The sequence below is a fragment of the Bombus vancouverensis genome, chromosome 15, assembly GCF_051014615.1.
Source record: "Bombus vancouverensis nearcticus chromosome 15, iyBomVanc1_principal, whole genome shotgun sequence".
NCBI lineage: Eukaryota > Metazoa > Arthropoda > Insecta > Hymenoptera > Apidae > Bombus > Bombus vancouverensis.
Genome location: NC_134925.1, coordinates 12,878,317 through 12,892,136, shown reverse-complemented (window position 1 = coordinate 12,892,136; position 13,820 = coordinate 12,878,317).

Sequence of the window (13,820 nt, the reverse complement as noted above, 5' to 3'; positions counted from 1 at the left end):
CTCGATTGTCCTGAGAATAGATGGTCCCAGTTCTCGGACCGCTCTTTCCAGGGCGTCCAGCCGCGTCCTGTCGTTTCCGCCCTCCCACTGTGCGCGGACGTATTCGGACGCCGCGTCGGCGCATCGTGGGCACTCGTTGACGCGGGCAGCCAGTCTCCTCAGTTCCTGGCGGAGGGCTGCGTTCTCCCCCTCCAGCATGGACAGCCTCGCGTCCACGTCGTCGCCGGCGCCTCGCGCTGGCCTCGCCCTCCTAGCGGATTCCTCGTTCCACGCGGCGGTGATATAGCTCGCCGCGTTTTTAAGGGATCTGATGTAGGTCCCCTTCAAGTTCGACGACGTCGTCGCGACGTGCATTATCTCCGACACGTGCATCGTCAAGCCCGCGCTGATTTCCGCCGGGGAGCTCGTCTTCATCTGCACCTCCAACTCCTCCGACACCTCCGGTGTTGTCGTGGCTCCTGTTCTCTTCCTCTTGCCCCTGGACGCCATCGAAGCCAGCGACGAACGCGAGGCGAACGAGGCGACCGACTCCTCGTCGTCGGACCTCGCCCGCCCCCGCGATCCCCCCGCCACCGGTGACGTACCGTCGTCCATCGTGGCCGGCGCGAGAAAAACGTACTCGGACCTGTTCGCGGCTCTCAGCGAACGTCTCGTCGCCTTCCTCGGAGGCTCCTCCGCGGTCTCCGTCCTGTCATCCTCTGGATGTCCTCCCGTGGTTATCCTCCTCCTCTCTCCTGCTGTTCCGTCGCCAGTCGTAGTAACGCGTCCGGGGGCCTGACGGTCCACCCCCGAACGGCCGTGGTCGCGAGATATCGACGCAGCGGGGCCCACTTTACTACCCACGACTGCGCCGGTACTGGGGTATCCCTCCCCTGCACCGTAAACGTTGTCATTTATCTTCTCCATGTCCATATTTCTTTGTTTGTTTGTTTGTTCTTTTGTCTTCGCCAATGTAATCGACAAAGTCTCCGTCCTGGAGCCACTCGCTCTTTCGCGCGCTGCCCCTGTCGAATGCGGACCAGGGCGACAGGTGTGCCGCGCGAGATGGTAAGGTAAGTGGTCTGTTCCACCGCGGGTAACTACTTCCACCGTGGGTAACTCGTTCCACCTTCGGTAACTAGTTCCGACGTCGGTAACTTGTTCCGCCGTCGGTAACGTAGTTCTCGCATCTACCGCACTAGCACTACACTGTAGTTCACTGGCCTCCCGCGAGACGCCTCGGCGGCGCAACCGTCGCGCGTCACTACGATGGCCGCCAAGATGGCCGCCAAGATGGCTGCCTCTTCCCTCGTGGCAACACCGACACTTTTAACTCTAATAACAGTTTTAATTCATCGATTTCCACCAAACTTTTTGCACACGCCTATTCCTCACCACTAGCACTTCACTTTCACCCTAATCCTTCCACTGCACTCTTCGATTTTTCCACATATTTCGGTCACGGAATACGGAGCGACGCGCACGTGTCCGTCCTACTTGCCGCCATATTCAACCTCCCAACCTAACCCCAACCTTTTTTTTTTTTTTTTTTTTTTTTTACGTGGAGAAATCCTCATGGACACCCGCTAGCGGGTAGTGTCGGACTCTTACCGACTAAAACTCCACGGTGGCCTGTCCTGACGCCTGAGTCGAGATGCACCCGGGATCTCTCCCGAATTACTACCGGTTACCCCCGGGCGTCTATCTCTCCTTTCGTCGAAGGGAGGCGTCCTGCTCTTCTTGGACCGCTAGGGGGGGACCACGCCCCCTAGCGCCTCGCTCCTGCTGCTTCGTCCTGGGACCCCGTCCCCTGAAGCCTCCTCCTGGTTTCCACGCGCTGCTACGGTGGGCGCGGCGGCGCCGGTGGTGGCGTCGCGCCCCTGTGGCGCGCGGTATTCCTAGGGCGCTGCGATGTCCTGGACGGGTCGCGAGCTCGTTCCCTGGTCCTTTCCGCCCGCTCCTTCGCCAGCATTACCTGCTCGCAGTAGGTGCGGACAGCGGCGTACTCCTGGCGCCCTCTCAGCATGGCCGCGACTACCGCTTCTGGGGCTAAGCTCTCGCCGATTTCGAGCCGTAGGACGCGTCGTGGTTCCGCCCACGCCGGACAGAACTCCAGCGTGTGTTGCGCCGTGTCCTCCTCTTCCTCGCAGTGGTGGCAGACGGACGTCGCCTCCCGCCGAATCCTTAGCAGGTACTCGCCGAATACTCCGTGGCCGGTGAGCAGCTGCGTCATCCTGAAGGTCAGCGGTGCTCCGCCTCGATCCCTCCACGTCTCCCAGTTGGGAAGCACGGCGCGAACGGCCCGGTGCGGCCGCACGGCGTCCTCCTGGATCAGCTGCGAGCGCCATCGTTCCCAGACCCCCTTCTTCGCCTCCTCCCGGATGTTCGAGGCCGGCTGGCCAGAGGTCGATGGCGTCGGGTTCCTCCGCTGGTGTTCGTATACGCGTTCGAGCGCCAGGGCTTGCAGCTCGAACGGCGGGGACGCCGCTAGCACGGTCGCCGACGCGTACGATGTCGTCCTGTAGCCTCTCGCGATGCGGATAGCGGTCGTCCTCTGCAGCCTCCGCAGCAAGGTCAGGCTGCGGCGACTGGTCGCCAGGCTTCTGGCCCAGACGGGTGCCCCGTAGAGAACTCGGGACCGAACTACTCCCTCGTAGAGTCGGCGGACTCTCGATCCTGCTCCGCCGATGTTCGGTAGGAGGCCGCACAGGGCGTTGGCCGCGGCCGTCGCCTTCGGGACCAGTTGCTCGAAGTGCGGTTCGAAGGTCCATCCGCTGTCGATCGTGAGACCCAGGTACCTCATCTGGCGTCTCACCGGGACCTCTTCTCCGCCGATGTTCACCGTCGATCCTGTGGGAGGCGTTCCTCTTCGTCGCTGGTCGAAGAACCACAGCGCCTCGGACTTGGCCGGCGACACCGTCAGGCCGAGCCTCCGAATGGCGCTCATCGCGCACGCCACGGCGTCCTCCGTGCGGTTCGTCGTGTCCTGCCACCATCGTCCCCCGGCCAGGACCAGGGTGTCGTCGGCGTAGCACACCATTCCAGCCCCGGGGGGCATCGGACATCGGAGGACCGAGTCGTAGGCCGTGATCCAGAGTATCGGACCCAGCACCGACCCCTGCGGAACGCCGCGCTCGATCCGTCTTCTTTCTTCCCCGTCCCTTCCGGCGTAGACGATGTACCTGTCGGAAAGGTACGCGCGGACGATCCTCACCAGGTACGCCGGGACGTCAAAGTGTCGCAGGGCCTCCACGATCCTGGCCCAGGGGATGGAGTTGAAGGCGTTGGTGACGTCGAGCGACACCGCCACCGCTACCCCTTCTCGGGCGACCTTGTCCTCGGCCATGGTCCTCAGCCTCTTCACCGCGTCCACGGTCGAGCGGCCGCGGCGGAATCCGTACTGGCTGTCGTGCCATCCGGGCGTCCTCCGGGTCACGTGAGCCTCCAGCCGGGCGGCGACGATCCTCTCCAGCATCTTGCCCACCTCGTCCAGCAGGCATATCGGCCGGTACGCGGACGGCGAGTCCGGCGGGCGGCCCTCCTTCCGTAACAGCACCAGCCTGGCCGTCCGCCATGTTCGGGGGTAGGCGCCCTCCTCCAGGCATCTGTCGAACAGGTGTCGCAGGCGTGGAGCCATGGTGACGATCGACTCCGCCCACGCACGGCCCGGTATTCCGTCGGGTCCCGGCGCCACGTCGCGGGACGCCGTCCTCCTGGCTGCTTCGAAGAGTTCCTCGTCGCTGACTCGCAGCTCCTCGCTCCATCCCGTCGCGGTCGTCGTCGCCGCCTCCTCGTCGTCGTCGTCGGCGGAGGTGGAGGATGGCGCCGGTCGGCTCGCGTCCCTGTCTTCCGGCGGGAACAGCGTCCCGATCACGTTGTCCAACAGCGTCGGGTCCATGTCCGAGGTCAGCGGGGGCGCCGAAGGTCGCAGCTTCTTGGTGACCACTTTGTACGGCCGTCCCCACGGGTCGGATTCCACCTCCTCGATCAGCTCCGTCCAGCACCGAGATTTCGCGGTCTTGATCTCCCGCTGAAGAGTCCGTCTCGCCTCTCTGTACTCCTCGTAGAAGCGGGAGATCTCCCCCTCGTCGTGCGTCAGTCTGCGACGACGGGCCCTTAGAAATCTTCTGCGGGCACGCACGCAGTTTTCTCGCATCTCGGCGATCTCCGGGGTCCACCAGTACGTTCCCTGGTCTCGTCCACCCCCCGGGACGGAGCGCGGCATCGAGGCGTCGCACGCCGCGGTCATGTATCTTCGGAGCTCCTCCGCCTCCTCGTCGATACTTCCTCGCTCGGTCGTCCGTCGGGCGTCCCAGCTCCAGGCGGACACGGTCGTGGCCGCCCGCAGCATCTCCTTGTCCATCTCCTTCAGGCGCCATCGCGGCGGCGGCGGCGGGCGGCGACGGTTCTCTCTCGGTCCTCGTCGTCTTCTCCCGGCGTCGTCCTCGGTCCCCAGGGTCACCTCCATCAGTACGTAGAGGTGGTCGGACAGCGTTTCCACCCCCTCGGCCACTCTCCAGTCGCGGATTCGCCCGAGCAACTCCGGGGTAGCCCACGTGATGTCCACCACGGAGGATCCTCTCCAAGCCACGCAGGTGCTCGCCGAGCCCCTGTTCGCCAGCAGGAGCCCCAGACTCGCTGCCCAGTCGGTGAGCATCCTTCCACGGGAGTTGGTCCTTGGGTTTCCCCATTGCGTCGAGTGGGCGTTGAAGTCCCCCAGCACGAGCACCTGGCGGGGGAGGCATCCTCGGATGCACTCGCCGACTCGGTCCAGGAAGTCCCCGTACGCGGCCAGGTCGATGTTCGGAGAGACGTACACCGCCACCACCGCCGCTCCTAGCCACTCGACCGCGACGAAGCCGTTGCCACGGTCCAGCAAGACGCACGAGGCCGACGTCCACGTTATCCCCGCGGATCCGTCCAGGTCCCCGATCCAGTTGGGCGAGTCGGGTATACGGTGCGGTTCGGCCACCGCCGCCAGGGCCACCTCGTTCTCCCGGACGGTCTGGACGAGCAGATCTTGCGCTCGTCTCGACCTACCGAGATTGCATTGCAGCAGGCGCTTGAACTATGCCGTCACCTCCATGGCCTCCTCCCGGCCATCCGCCGCTGCTGTCGGTTCGGCGGCGCTTCCTGGTGTCCGTACCGCGGCGGCTGCTGCTGCTGCTGCTGCTACCGCTGCTGGTTGGCGGGTCGGTCTCCTCCTCTTGACCTTCGGGGGATTGCATGCCTCTCCGCCCATCCTGTGATTCGCGGGTGCCCCGAGCGATTCGCACAGCGGACACTTGGGAGCGGAGGCGGGACAGCCTCTGGCGCGGTGTCCGCTCCCGCCGCACCTGTAGCACAGGTGCCCTCGGTCTTCGCCGGATACGCACGTGGCGCGCACGTGCCCCAGTTCCAGGCACCTGAAGCACTGCAACGGGCGCTTCGGCACGGCCCTTATCCTCGCCGTTGACCAGCCCAGGGCTATCTTCTCCGCCTGGGCCAGCTTGCGGGCTCCTGCCGCCGGGCACTTGATCCATGCAGAGCCGAGGCCGCCTCTGGTGGCGCCGATCTCGCCCACCTGCACCTCCGCGCTGCCGCATCCCGCCGCCGAGGCCAGTGCTCTCTGCAGCTCCTCCTTCTTGACCGAGATGTCTATCCCGGTCACGCGTAGCTCCGCCATCCTGGTCGGGGTGGCGATTCTCACCGCCGTCGGGTCCAGGGTCTCGGCCAGCCGCGACGCCAGTAGCGTCGCCTTTCCCCTGTCCTTGTCGCCGGGGACTTGTATTATAATGGCGCCCGTCATCGCCTTCTTCATCTCCAGGCGCTCCGTCCCGAGCTCCGACAGCGGAATCCTCGTTCTCGCTGCCTCCAGGACGTCGGCGTACGACATCCTCGCTCCCTCGTTTAACGTCAGGGTCACCGCGGATGTTCGCGGTGCGCGAGGGGGCGTGACCACCTTGGGTGCCCGCGGTGGTCCTCTCTGCGTCGCGGGGGCGCTCGCCTTCGGTGCGCCCGTCGTGTCGCCGCCCGGCTGGGGTTGCTGCTGTCGCCGTACCCGCGTCGGTGGTGGCGCGGTCGATCCTTTCCTCGCCGCCTCTGCTACGGCGGCGGCGGCGACGGCTGCCTTCGTCCCGTTCGCCGTCTTCCTGTTTCTCCTCCTCTTCCTCTTCGTTTCCACCAGCTCCCATTCGCCGTCCTCCCGTTCCCTTCGGGGCGGCGTCGGTTGGGCCGAGGGGGGGTCGACGGGGCGGTCCCCGCTGGGTCGTGATTCGGGGGTGCGTTGCCATCGTGCGTCCCCGAATCGTTCCTCGATTGTCCTGAGAATAGATGGTCCCAGTTCTCGGACCGCTCTTTCCAGGGCGTCCAGCCGCGTCCTGTCGTTTCCGCCCTCCCACTGTGCGCGGACGTATTCGGACGCCGCGTCGGCGCATCGTGGGCACTCGTTGACGCGGGCAGCCAGTCTCCTCAGTTCCTGGCGCAGGGCTGCGTTCTCCCCTTCCAGCATGGACAGCCTCGCGTCCACGTCGTCGCCGGAGCCTCGCGCTGGCCTCGCCCTCCTAGCAGATTCCTCGTTCCACGCGGCGGTGATATAACTCGCCGCGTTTTTGAGGGATCTGATGTAGGTCCCCTTCAAGTTCGACGACGTCGTCGCGACGTGCATTATCTCCGACACGTGCATCGTCAAACCCGCGCTGATTTCAGCCGGGGAGCTCGTCTTCATCTGCACCTCCAACTCCTCCGACACCTCCGGTGTTGTCGTGGCTCCTGTTCTCTTCCTCTTGCCCCTGGACGCCATCGAAGCCAGCGACGAACGCGAGGCGAACGAGGCGACCGACTCCTCGTCGTCGGACCTCGCCCGCCCCCGCGATCCCCCCGCCACCGGTGACGTACCGTCGTCCATCGTGGCCGGCGCGAGGAAAACGTACTCGGACCTGTTCGCGGCTCTCAGCGAACGTCTCGTCGCCTTCCTCGGAGGCTCCTCCGCGGTCTCCGTCCTGTCATCCTCTGGATGTCCTCCCGTGGTTATCCTCCTCCTCTCTCCTGCTGTTCCGTCGCCAGTCGTAGTAACGCGTCCGGGGGCCTGACGGTCCACCCCCGAACGGCCGTGGTCGCGAGATATCGACGCAGCGGGGCCCACTTTACTACCCACGACTGCGCCGGTACTGGGGTATCCCTCCCCTGCACCGTAAACGTTGTCATTTATCTTCTCCATGTCCATATTTCTTTGTTTGTTTGTTTGTTCTTTGTCTTCGCCAATGTAATCGACAAAGTCTCCGTCCTGGAGCCACTCGCTCTTTCGCGCGCTGCCCCTGTCGAATGCGGACCAGGGCGACAGGTGTGCCGCGCGAGATGGTAAGGTAAGTGGTCTGTTCCACCGCGGGTAACTACTTCCACCGTGGGTAACTCGTTCCACCTTCGGTAACTAGTTCCGACGTCGGTAACTTGTTCCGCCGTCGGTAACGTAGTTCTCGCATCTACCGCACTAGCACTACACTGTAGTTCACTGGCCTCCCGCGAGACACCTCGGCGGCGCAACCGTCGCGCGTCACTACGATGGCCGCCAAGATGGCCGCCAAGATGGCTGCCTCTTCCCTCGTGGCAACACCGACACTTTTAACTCTAATAACAGTTTTAATTCATCGATTTCCACCAAACTTTTGCACACGCCTATTCCTCACCACTAGCACTTCACTTTCACCCTAATCCTTCCACTGCACTCTTCGATTTTTCCACATATTTCGGTCACGGAATACGGAGCGACGCGCACGTGTCCGTCCTACTTGCCGCCATATTGGAACTCAACCTAACCCCAACCTAACCCCAACCTAACCCCAACCTAACCCCAACCTAACCCCAACCTAACCCCAACCTAACCCCAACCTAACCCCAACCTAACCCCAACCTTTTTTTTTTTTTTTTTTTTTACGTGGAGAAATCCTCATGGACACCCGCTAGCGGGTAGTGTCGGACTCTTACCGACTAAAACTCCACGGTGGCCTGTCCTGACGCCTGAGTCGAGATGCACCCGGGATCTCTCCCGAATTACTACCGGTTACCCCCGGGCGTCTATCTCTCCTTTCGTCGAAGGGAGGCGTCCTGCTCTTCTTGGACCGCTAGGGGGGGACCACGCCCCCCTAGCTCCTCGCTCCTGCTGCTTCGTTCTGGGACCCCGTCCCCCGAAGCCTCTTCCTGGTTTCCACGCGCTGCTACGGTGGGCGCGGCGGCGCCGGTGGTGGCGTCGCGCCCCTGTGGCGCGCGGTATTCCTAGGGCGCTGCGATGTCCTGGACGGGTCGCGAGCTCGTTCCCTGATCCTTTCCGCCCGCTCCTTCGCCAGCATCACCTGCTCGCAGTAGGTGCGGACAGCGGCGTACTCCTGGCGCCCTCTCAGCATGGCCGCGACGACCGCTTCTGGGGCTAAGCTCTCGCCGATTTCGAGCCGTAGGACGCGTCGTGGTTCCGCCCACGCCGGACAGAACTCCAGCGTGTGTTGCGCCGTGTCCTCCTCTTCCTCGCAGTGGTGGCAGACGGACGTCGCCTCTCGCCGAATCCTGAGCAGGTACTCGCCGAATACTCCGTGGCCGGTGAGCACCTGCGTCATCCTGAAGGTCAGCGGTGCTCCGCCTCGATCCCTCCACGTCTCCCAGTTGGGAAGCACGGCGCGAACGGCCCGGTGCGGCCGCACGGCGTTCTCCCGGATCAGCTGCGAGCGCCATCGTTCCCAGACCTCCTTCTTCGCCTCCTCCCGGATGTTCGAGGCCGGCTGGCCAGAGGCCGATGGCGTCGGGTTCCTCCGCTGGTGTTCGAATACGCGTTCGAGCGCCAGGGCTTGCAGCTCGAACGGAGGGGACGCCGCTAGCACGGTCGCCGACGCGTACGATGTCGTCCTGTAGCCTCTCGCGATGCGGATAGCGGTCGTCCTCTGCAGCCTCCGCAGCAAGGTCAGGCTGCGGCGACTGGTCGCCAGGCTTCTGGCCCAGACGGGTGCCCCGTAGAGAACTCGGGACCGAACTACTCCCTCGTAGAGTCGGCGGACTCTCGATCCTGCTCCGCCGATGTTCGGTAGGAGGCCGCACAGGGCGTTGGCCGCGGCCGTCGCCTTCGGGACCAGTTGCTCGAAGTGCGGTTCGAAGGTCCATCCGCTGTCGATCGTGAGACCCAGGTACCTCATCTGGCGTCTCACCGGAACCTCTTCTCCGCCGATGTTCACCGTCGATCCTGCGGGAGGCGTTCCTCTTCGTCGCTGGTCGAAGAACCACAGCGCCTCGGACTTGGCCGGCGACACCGTCAGGCCGAGCCTCCGAATGGCGCTCATCGCGCACGCCACGGCGTCCTCCGTGCGGTTCGCCGTGTCCTGCCACCATCGTCCCCCGGCCAGGACCAGGGTGTCGTCGGCGTAGCACACCATTCCAGCCCCGGGGGGCATCGGACATCGGAGGACCGAGTCGTAGGCCGTGATCCAGAGTATCGGACCCAGCACCGACCCCTGCGGAACGCCGCGCTCGATCCGTCTTCTTTCTTCCCCGTCCCTTCCGGCGTAGACGATGTACCTGTCGGAAAGGTACGCGCGGACGATCCTCACCAGGTACGCCGGGACGTCAAAGTGTCGCAGGGCCTCCACGATCCTGGCCCAGGGGATGGAGTTGAAGGCGTTGGTGACGTCGAGCGACACCGCCACCGCTACCCCTTCCCGGGCGACCTTGTCCTCGGCCATGGTCCTCAGCCTCTTCACCGCGTCCACGGTCGAGCGGCCGCGGCGGAATCCGTACTGGCTGTCGTGCCATCCGGGCGTCCTCCGGGTCACGTGAGCCTCCAGCCGGGCGGCGACGATCCTCTCCAGCATCTTGCCCACCTCGTCCAGCAGGCATATCGGTCGGTACGCGGACGGCGAGTCCGGCGGGCGGCCCTCCTTCCGTAGCAGCACCAGCCTGGCCGTCCGCCATGTCCGGGGGTAGGCGCCCTCCTCCAGGCATCTGTCGAACAGGTGTCGCAGGCGTGGAGCCATGGTGACGATCGACTCCGCCCACGCTCGGCCCGGTATTCCGTCGGGTCCTGGCGCCACGTCGCGGGACGCCGTCCTCCTGGCTGCTTCGAAGAGTTCCTCGTCGCTGACTCGCAGCTCCTCGCTCCATCCCGTCGCGGTCGTCGTCGCCGCCTCCTCGTCGTCGTCGTCGGCGGAGGGGGAGGATGGCGCCGGTCGGCTCGCGTCCCTGTCTTCCGGCGGGAACAGCGTCCCGACGACGTTGTCCAACAGCGTCGGGTCCATGTCCGAGGTCAGCGGGGGCGCCGAAGGTCGTAGCTTCTTGGTGACCACTTTGTACGGCCGTCCCCACGGGTCGGATTCCACCTCCTCGATCAGCTCCGTCCAGCACCGAGATTTCGCGGTCTTGATCTCCCGCTGAAGAGTCCGTCTCGCCTCTCTGTACTCCTCGTAGAAGCGGGCAATCTCCTCCTCGTCGCGCGTCAGTCTGCGACGACGGGCCCTTAGAAATCTTCTGCGGGCACGCACGCAGTTCTCTCGCATCTCGGCGATCTCCGGGGTCCACCAGTACGTTCCCTGGTCTCGTCCACCCCCCGGGACGGAGCGCGGCATCGAGGCGTCGCACGCCGCGGTCATGTATCTTCGGAGCTCCTCCGCCTCCTCGTCGATACTTCCTCGCTCGCTCGTCCGTCGGGCGTCCCAGCTCCAGGCGGACACGGTCGTGGCCGCCCGCAGCATCTCCTTGTCCATCTCCTTCAGGCGCCATCGCGGCGGCGGCGGGCGGCGACGGTTCTCTCTCGGTCCTCGTCGTCTTCTCCCGGCGTCGTCCTCGGTCCCCAGGGTTACCTCCATCAGAATGTACAGGTGGTCGGACAGCGTTTCCACCCCCTCGGCCACTCTCCAGTCGCGGACTCGCCTGAGCAGCTCCGGGGTAGCCCACGTGATGTCCACGACCGAGGATCCTCTCCACGCCACGCAGGTGCTCGCCGAGCCCCTGTTCGCCAGCAGGAGCCCGAGACTCGCTGCCCAGTCGGTGAGCATCCTTCCACGGGAGTTGGTCCTTGGGTTTCCCCATTGCGTCGAATGGGCGTTGAAGTCCCCCAGCACGAGCACCTGGCGGGGGAGGCATCTTCCGATGCACTCGCCGACTCGGTCCAGGAAGTCCCCGTACGCGGCCAGGTCGATGTTCGGAGAGACGTACACCGCCACCACCGCCGCTCCCAGCCACTCGACCGCGACGAAGCCGCTGCCACGGTCCAGTAAGAAGCACGAGGCCGACGTCCACGTTATCCCGGCGGATCCGTCCAGGTCCCCGATCCAGTTGGGCGAGTCGGGTATACGATGCGGTTCCGCCACCGCCGCTAGGGCCACCTCGTTCTCCCGGATGGTCTGGACGAGCAGGTCCTGCGCTCTTCTCGACCTACCGAGATTGCATTGCAGCAGGCGCTTGAACTATGCCGTCACCTCCATGGCCTCCTCCCGGCCATCCGCCGCTGCTGCTGGTTCGGCGGCGCTTCCTGGTGTCCCTGCCGCGGCGACTGCTGCTGCTGCTACCGCTGCTGGTTGGCGGATGGGTCTCCTCCTCTTGACCTTCGGGGGGTTGCATGCCTCTCCACCCATCCTGTGATTCGCGGGTGCCCCGAGCGACTCGCACAGCGGACATTTGGGAGCGGAGGCGGGACAGCCTCTGGCGCGGTGTCCGCTCCCGCCGCACCTGTAGCACAGGTGTCCACGGTCTTCGCCGGAAACGCAAGTGGCGCGCACGTGCCCCAGCTCCAGGCACCTGAAGCACTGCAACGGGCGCTTCGGCACGGCCCTTATCCTCGCCGTTGACCAGCCCAGGGCTATCTTCTCCGCCTGGGCCAGCTTGCGGGCTGCTGCCGCCGGGCACTTGATCCATGCAGACCCGAGGCCGCCTCTGGTGGCGCCGATCTCGCCCACCTGCACCTCTGCGTTGCCGCATCCCGCCGCCAAGGCCAGTGCTCTTCGCAGCTCTTCCTTTTTGACCGAGATGTCTATCCCGGTCACGCGTAGCTCCGCCATCCTGGTCGGGGTGGCGATTCTCACCGCCGTCGGGTCCAGGGTCTCGGCCAGCCGCGACGCCAGTAGCGTCGCCTTTCCCCTGTCCTTGTCGCCGGGGACTTGAATTATAATGGCGCCCGTCATCGCCTTCTTCATCTCCAGGCGCTCCGTGCCAAGCTCCGATAGTGGAATCCTCGTCCTCGCCGCTTCCAGGACGTCGGCGTACGACATCCTCGCTCCCTCGTTCAACGTCAGGGTCACCGCGGATGTTCGCGGTGCGCGAGGGGGCGTGACCACCTTGGGTGTCCGCGGTGGTCCTCTCTGCATTGCGGGGGCGTTCGCCTTCGGTGCGCCCGTCGTGCCGCCGGGCTGGGGTTGCTGCTGCCGCCGTACCCGCGTCGGTGGTGGCGCGGTCGATCCTTTCCTCGCCGCCTCTGCTCCGGCGGCGGCGGCGACGGCTGCCTTCGTCCCGTTCGCCGTCTTCTTGTTTCTCCTCCTCTTCTTCTTCGTTTCCACCAGCTCCCATCCGCCGTCCTCCCGTTCCCTTCGGGGCGGCGTCGGTTGGGCCGAGGGGGGGTCGACGGGGCGGTCCCCGCTGGGTCGTGATTCGGGGGTGCGTTGCCATCGTGCGTCCCCGAATCGTTCCTCGATTGTCCTGAGAATAGATGGTCCCAGTTCTCGGACCGCTCTTTCCAGGGCGTCCAGCCGCGTCCTGTCGTTTCCGCCCTCCCACTGTGCGCGGACGTATTCGGACGCCGCGTCGGCGCATCGTGGGCACTCGTTGACGCGGGCAGCCAGTCTCCTCAGTTCCTGGCGGAGGGCTGCGTTCTCCCCCTCCAGCATGGACAGCCTCGCGTCCACGTCGTCGCCGGCGCCTCGCGCTGGCCTCGCCCTCCTTGCGGATTCCTCGTTCCACGCGGCGGTGATATAGCTCGCCGCGTTTTTAAGGGACCTGATGTAGGTCCCCTTCAAGTTCGACGACGTCGTCGCGACGTGCATTATCTCCGACACGTGCATCGTCAAGCCCGCGCTGATTTCCGCCGGGGAGCTCGTCTTCATCTGCACCTCCAACTCCTCCGACACCTCCGGTGTTGTCGTGGCTCCTGTTCTCTTCCTCTTGCCCCTGGACGCCATCGAAGCCAGCGACGAACGCGAGGCGAACGAGGCGACCGACTCCTCGTCGTCGGACCTCGCCCGCCCCCGCGATCCCCCCGCCACCGGTGACGTACCGTCGTCCATCGTGGCCGGCGCGAGAAAAACGTACTCGGACCTGTTCGCGGCTCTCAGCGAACGTCTCGTCGCCTTCCTCGGAGGCTCCTCCGCGGTCTCCGTCCTGTCATCCTCTGGATGTCCTCCCGTGGTTATCCTCCTCCTCTCTCCTGCTGTTCCGTCGCCAGTCGTAGTAACGCGTCCGGGGGCCTGACGGTCCACCCCCGAACGGCCGTGGTCGCGAGATATCGACGCAGCGGGGCCCACTTTACTACCCACGACTGCGCCGGTACTGGGGTATCCCTCCCCTGCACCGTAAACGTTGTCATTTATCTTATCCATGTCCATATTTCTTTGTTTGTTTGTTTGTTCTTTTGTCTTCGCCAATGTAATCGACAAAGTCTCCGTCCTGGAGCCACTCGCTCTTTCGCGCGCTGCCCCTGTCGAATGCGGACCAGGGCGACAGGTGTGCCGCGCGAGATGGTAAGGTAAGTGGTCTGTTCCACCGCGGGTAACTACTTCCACCGTGGGTAACTCGTTCCACCTTCGGTAACAAGTTCCGACGTCGGTAACTTGTTCCGCCGTCGGTAACGTAGTTCTCGCATCTACCGCACTAGCACTACACTGTAGTTCACTGGCCTCCCG